The sequence below is a fragment of the Macrobrachium nipponense genome, chromosome 40 (genome assembly GCF_015104395.2).
Source record: "Macrobrachium nipponense isolate FS-2020 chromosome 40, ASM1510439v2, whole genome shotgun sequence".
Taxonomy (NCBI): domain Eukaryota; kingdom Metazoa; phylum Arthropoda; class Malacostraca; order Decapoda; family Palaemonidae; genus Macrobrachium; species Macrobrachium nipponense.
The window spans coordinates 22,459,865-22,466,388 of NC_061101.1; the positions used below are offsets into that span (position 1 = coordinate 22,459,865).

Consider the following 6,524-nt stretch of genomic DNA (forward strand, 5'->3'; position numbering starts at 1 on the left):
TCAGGAGACAGTGGCACTGATAAAATATGAATAGAAAATGGGACTGGTTCCTGATATCCGCCTCCCAGCGGCGGGAATGGGTACTACCACCTGGCCGCCCACTGCGTGTGCCGCGAGTTTTGAAATTCTGTCGGACTTCGGAGAATACAGCTATATATATATCTGCCAGGTAAGTATGAACAAACTTAATTGTATTATAACAATAACATTTTATATATGAAAATGTGCGCAATTTCATGTAGAATACAACAATAAACAACCCATGGTTGTAGATTTTATCAGTTTTGAAATATTTTCATATAAATCACGATAAGTGCCAAAATTTTAACCTTTGGTCAACGTTGACTCGACCGGAATGGTAGAAAAACGCAATTGTAAGCTAAAACTCTTACATTCTAATAATATTCAATCATTTACCTTAATTTAGCAACAAATTGGAAGTATCTAGCACAATATTTCGATTTATGGTGAATTTTTGAAAAAAAAATTTTCCTTACGTCCGCATGGTAACTCTGCCGAAAAAATCAGAAATTCTTTCGTCAGATTGTCGTAATGTTTACACCATTTTATATTAGCCGTTACATAAAGTTTTATGAAAATGTGTGCAATTTCATGTAGAATACAAAAAAAAAATAACTCATGGTTGTAGCTTTTGTCAGTTTTGAAATATTTTCATATAAATCATGATAAATAGAAAAAATTCGACCTTCTGTCAACTTTAACTCGACCGAAATGGTCGAAAAATGCAATTGTAAGCTACAACACTTACAGTCTAGTAATATTCAATCAATTACCTTCATTTTACAACAAACGAGAAGTCTCTAGCACAATATTTCTATTTATAGTGAATTTTTGAAAACGACTTTGTTTTACGTCCGCGCGTTACGAATTCATGCATCATATTGTGATAATATTTTCTTTGTGTTGCTTTGATCGTTTTACAATTTGTTATATACCAAAATCATTGCAATTTAGTGTACAATTCAACGAAAAAACTAACTCATTAGCTTTAACTGTTTTGCTCACAGCACAATTTGTATACAATCATGTATGAAATTTTTTTTCGCGCTGTCATATACTCCAACATTTATATATGATAATGATATTTTTTTTTCATTTCTGATGGTTGCATACTAAACATCAGGCAATGACAAAAAAAGGAGCCAAAAATGAACTCTTAATCTTGAAAACTAAGCGTTCTGTGATTTTTTGATAAAAACTTTCTGCCTCGGCACTCACTCTTGAACCCCACTGGCATACGGGAGACACTTTCGGAAATACCGGCTCGGCGTTTAAGGGTTAATATGAACATCAACTTTATACTTCCTCAGAAGGACAGATTAATTACAAACAGTAAAACCAATTCTTTGTGACTTACTTTTAAGGACATTTCTTGAGTATATTACATACTATGTACTGAAATACTATATGTACTTACTTGTTTCTGGTCCTCAGTAGTGGTGTTCGGTGGCCCAATGTTGCTTGATATGGGGCCAATGCCAGCAACTCTCCTTACCTTCTTCAGTATGAAATCAAGTATTTCATATTCATTGCCTTGTCTCCTGATGTCCTTTTTGATCTGGTAAATGAATTATAGTTTTTACAGAGAGTGCTGGTATGTAATTCTCAAAATAAAAAAGCTATTTGTATTGTTACTCCTATTACCAGAGAACAATAAAAAGAAAAATAATATCTACTGTATGTTACTTAAATAAAATCTACTGTATGTTTCTTAAGACATGAATATATCAATAAAAATCCTATCATAACCTTCGTACAACCTAATAGCAATTTACTATAACTGGCACATCAACTTGATAGACCTCATTTGTTGGATTTAGGAGACTCACCAAATGCTTCATTGGACCCACCCCAACTTTGCCCCAAAGGTATTATACATGTATAGTACAGTGATTGTGCTATGTTTGGGGGGGATGGGTACCAGACCCTGCCCTCCCCCCCGAGAATAGTTGAGACCCCTTAGTCCTATAAAAATGCATAACACTGCCTATTTTGTTAATTAAAACTCAAGAAAAAAAACTAAAAATTTTTATACTTGGTTTTTAAATAGTTTTATCACAAAAGCGCATTTTATGATGAATTGATAAAATACTGTGAATAGGCGAATGTTCTGCGAATAATCTTCCTATAAGACCACAAAGCAGGATTTGTGAAATTCCTTCACAGTCTGTGTGATATACTTCTGTTACTATTTTCTTCATAGGCCTATGGCTTAATAAAAATATAATTGAGAAGCGTGAAGTTCACTTGGCCTATGGGTAAGGTGAGGGGAGGCAAACTGGCAGTTGACATATGGTTAAATCACACCCACAACTGCATTAAGTATTTACATCTTTTCACATTTACCATAATAAAAAATTACTGTGTTAATGGTTTTATAATGATCTAACTGATATTTTCATAAAAAATATAGCATTGATACTTTAAAACTTAGCGAACTGTATCTTTTACTGAGTGAAGTTGCAAAATGTTTCATTGTTGTAACTTAGTGTTATTGGAAATGTCAAGTAGTGCCAGTTAACTAAAATCGGGTCATGCGACTTTTGCTGCATTATCATTATTTAATCATTTTACTATTAGGTACCACATACTGTAATATTATTATTATGTAGTACATTACAGTATTATTTAGTGTTGGTATTATGCAGTATGTAATATGAAAATACAGTACATACATATACTGCTGTATAAACAAACTAATAAATCCACAAACAGGTGAGTTCCTGCAAATAATTTATAGATATGTTCCATGAAAAAACTTGGAAATGGGCGAGTTTTCCTGCAAATAATTTTTAAATAGATTCCACACAAAATCCCACAAATCGCCGAGTAAGTTACAATACAGAATATATTTTTACATACAGTAGTAACAGGAAATCAAGAGAGTACGATGTATTAATTGTTTTACGAGATTTTGTATCCACTTTAACCACTGGTCCTTTCACAAGGCTCAGAATAATACACAAAAGCAAGGAAAAAATGAATTAATTCTTGAAAATATACTGAAAAATAAAAAAAAATATAAAAAAAAACAAATAAAGTCATTTTTCTTTGATTTTGGTTTTTTGTTTGAATGTGAACCAATTTTTGTTGATTAAGCCACAAGCTAAATATACTTAGCTATGAAATATTCTTAAAACAAATTGAATGCCTGTGGAAAGATACTGAGTAAAGATAAAATAAGTGCAATGAGATAAGCTTATAAATATACAGAAGAATGAACATGAATTTATAACGGATCAAAATAAATGAACAATTGCTTAATAAATAATTCGTGTACTTAAAAATTATGAAATGCCAATATTTAGCGAAATCATAAATGTATACATAATATTACTGGAAAAAGTAAGCTGCTAATATAAACCATCTTGTCTAAAAGTTTGTATGCTTAAAAGTTAAGTTTTCCAAGAATGTCTGGAAAATATTTGAAGTAACCCAACAACACCACATCATATGTGTAGAGAGCTTCATAAACAATACCAAATTTCCTGGTAACATGATAAAAAGTGTAGTTTAAACAGAATTGAAGCCAAAGTTAATGCCAAATATCATAAAACATTCGGAATTATTGAGTGCATTGTTATCTATGATAGACATATAGGCAAAGGAACACAATCCAAGATCGGCTAATCTTTTAATAGCTTAGTTTTGCTGGAGTGCAGCCTTTTGAAGGCTATCACCAACTCCATTTTGCATTTGGGAAAGAAAACACCTGTACATATGAAGAATAACAAAATTTACACAACATTTCGCATCAAAATTTGATTATGGAGGGTACAGTCGAGAACCAGGGTTCTACTGTAATTAATGATGGGAGACATTTTAAATAATTTGGAATTCTTAATGGTAAAACTTTAACATAAAGCTACAGATCATATGAATATCACCAATTCAAGAAATATTAAAGTCTTAGATTTAAATTGCTTATGAAATTATGATCTTACTAACCTCATAAAAGCTGCGGAGAATAAGGGTAAGTAGTAGGTTAACCATAATAATCCCCATGAAGAAAGCAAACACAAAGAATGACACTGGGCCCAATCCAGGTGAAGACCTAGCTATGTCATCATAGTCAAACTGGCCTGAAAGAAAAAGTCTATTCTGTACCTACTTTGATATTTTCTTCACAAACTCATTATCTGTAATCATGCATAAAACATCATTAACATTTCATGGAACATATATCTATATACTGAATAAAATACTAAATTAAAACTAGGTAAAATAACATCAGCATACTTAACTTACCATATACTTAATTAATAAAAACCAAAGGAGTGAAAACTTTTGAATATGTTTGAGGAAATATCAACATATGACAGTTTTCGTGAAAGCACTGTATTAGTTATATAAAAGCAGGAGAATTTAGCATCTATATGAATGTACATGACTAATGACTGGAGCTATCTTTCATGCTATTGATTTAAGAGGATAATTTAGCAATCAACTTGATGACACTTAAATAGGAAATTCTACTGCTTTAACAAATACTTTAAGTTTTTCATGAATGTATATTAATTCTTTTGTCACATCAGCAAGTATAGTATACATAGTTGTGTTCCTCTGAAGATCTAGTAATATCGCACATCTGCCAAAAAGATGGCCTAGTGAATGAAATAATGTTGGTTCTGAAACTTCATCCCAAGGGATGCAGTTGTAAATTATATATTTTTTTGCTTAGTACAGCTGCTCAAAAACAAAGTGTATTTTTTGTTAAACGTTGTACACTAAAATACTTTTGTTCTGCAAAATACATATTTATCATTATTCTAACTTTCTTTTTAAATTTAGTTGTCAAAATCAGTTCCTGTTTTTTATTGTGATTCCTATTCTTATAAAAAAACACTCTAGATACCCTGTATTTGACAATGGACAGTCTTTTGTGTAACTCAAAATTTGGTAACAAGTAATCTACCTAAGTTTCCTTTGTGTTCTCTGTTGATATACTAGTGCTCCCTAAAATATTCAGGCACTTACCAAGCATGGCACTGAAAGCTGACTCCATAGAAGCCATAAATGTATTATAATTCAAGCTCTGTGCATAATGAAGGAGGAAGAACAGCTGAGCAGCAGCCAAAAACGCCTGTAAATGGACAAAAGATAAAAAGTATTAAATTCTGAGAGAAGATGTTTTGGTCTTAACAGAATATGGGTTTGAGAGTACAAAAGACTGTTTAATTTGAGTGCAAAAATATGTAGATTATTGATCCAACATAATTCATAGATAGCAAACCATTTTCTTATCACACAATTACACATGCATCTACTGTCCTTTTTCTGATTCCTTGCATAACTCCATCTATATTGTTGCTTTTGTTGTGATTGTTGTTAGGGATGGGGAGGGGGGGTTGCTTAGGAGCCAATAACAAGGGTTGGTAACCTGTCCTTGGGGAATGCAGTTTCACCTAGTCTTCGTTCCTTGCTTTTGTATCAATTTAGAATCAATACTTTTTGTCTTTATGATGATTTATCCCTCTTTGTAGGGGAGGGGAGAGGTTAGACATTTCGGACAAGCTCTTACCATTGTCATTCACAAAGGAAAACGCTTCATGAAAAGTACATGGTGTTCTCCCAATTAAGACTATCAGGCACTTTTTTATTTTATTTTTACAGTTAATGAATAAGACCAAGGATTTTTTATCTATGTACTCACTGTTGACTCAACAGAATTGATTATCTCTGGCAATATGAGAAACTTGATAATTAAGAATAAAGCGGATTCTATATAGAAGTTTGACAGAAGCGAAAACCTCTGGAAGTGAAACTAAGAAACCACAACAACCTTTACTCAATGAACAAACAAAAGTAGAAATTGGGGGCATAAACCCAAATCTGATATCCTTTTCTAGGCACTTGTGATCTCCCAGGCATATCAGTTAGTATCTCAAAAACTAAAGGTACATTCTGTGGATATTTCTTAATGCTTACCTACACGGCGACTCCTGCACATAGACCAGCAATAAAGTAAATCACCCTTGTCAGAAAATACGCTAACCTCAAATTATTTGAAGAGATGTAAGTACAAATGACAATGGGGAGCATCCAACTTGGGGCTATATCCTGTTTCTGTTTAGACAAGAATACATTTCTTATCTATGGAAAGACAGTAAACTATGCCTATAATGCTCCTGATTGGCTAGTGATAAGCCAATCACAGGACTGGAAACTGACCAGTGTCCTTCCAACACTCGGAGAATACACATCTCTGCTCTCTTTCTTTTAAAAGGTTGTCATTTTCATTACACCTCAGTAGTTCCTCATTGGACGAGTTGTTTGCGCTTGGCTACCAATCTGGTGATCCAAAGTTCGATTCTTGGCTTGGCCAAAATGGAATCAGAGGAATTTAGTTCTGGTGATAGAAATTCATTTCTCAATACATGTGGTTCGGATTCCGGATCCCACAAAAAGCTGTAGGTCTCGTTGCTAGGTGACTAATTGGTTTCCTAGGCCACATAAAAATACAGTAGTGCCTCAGGTTACGAAATTAATCCGTTCCGAAGCAG

General features: G+C 33.0%; 1 long non-coding RNA gene across 1 annotated transcript; it reads right to left on the minus strand.

The window, feature by feature from the left end:
- Positions 1-217: 217 nt before the first annotated feature.
- Positions 218-5,102, minus strand: LOC135212316 (uncharacterized). The gene is made up of 3 exons (XR_010313861.1): positions 4,999-5,102; positions 3,970-4,103; positions 218-1,579 (listed from the first exon to the last, which is right to left on the minus strand). It is a non-coding gene; the product is annotated as an uncharacterized LOC135212316 (long non-coding RNA).
- Positions 5,103-6,524: the final 1,422 nt, after the last annotated feature.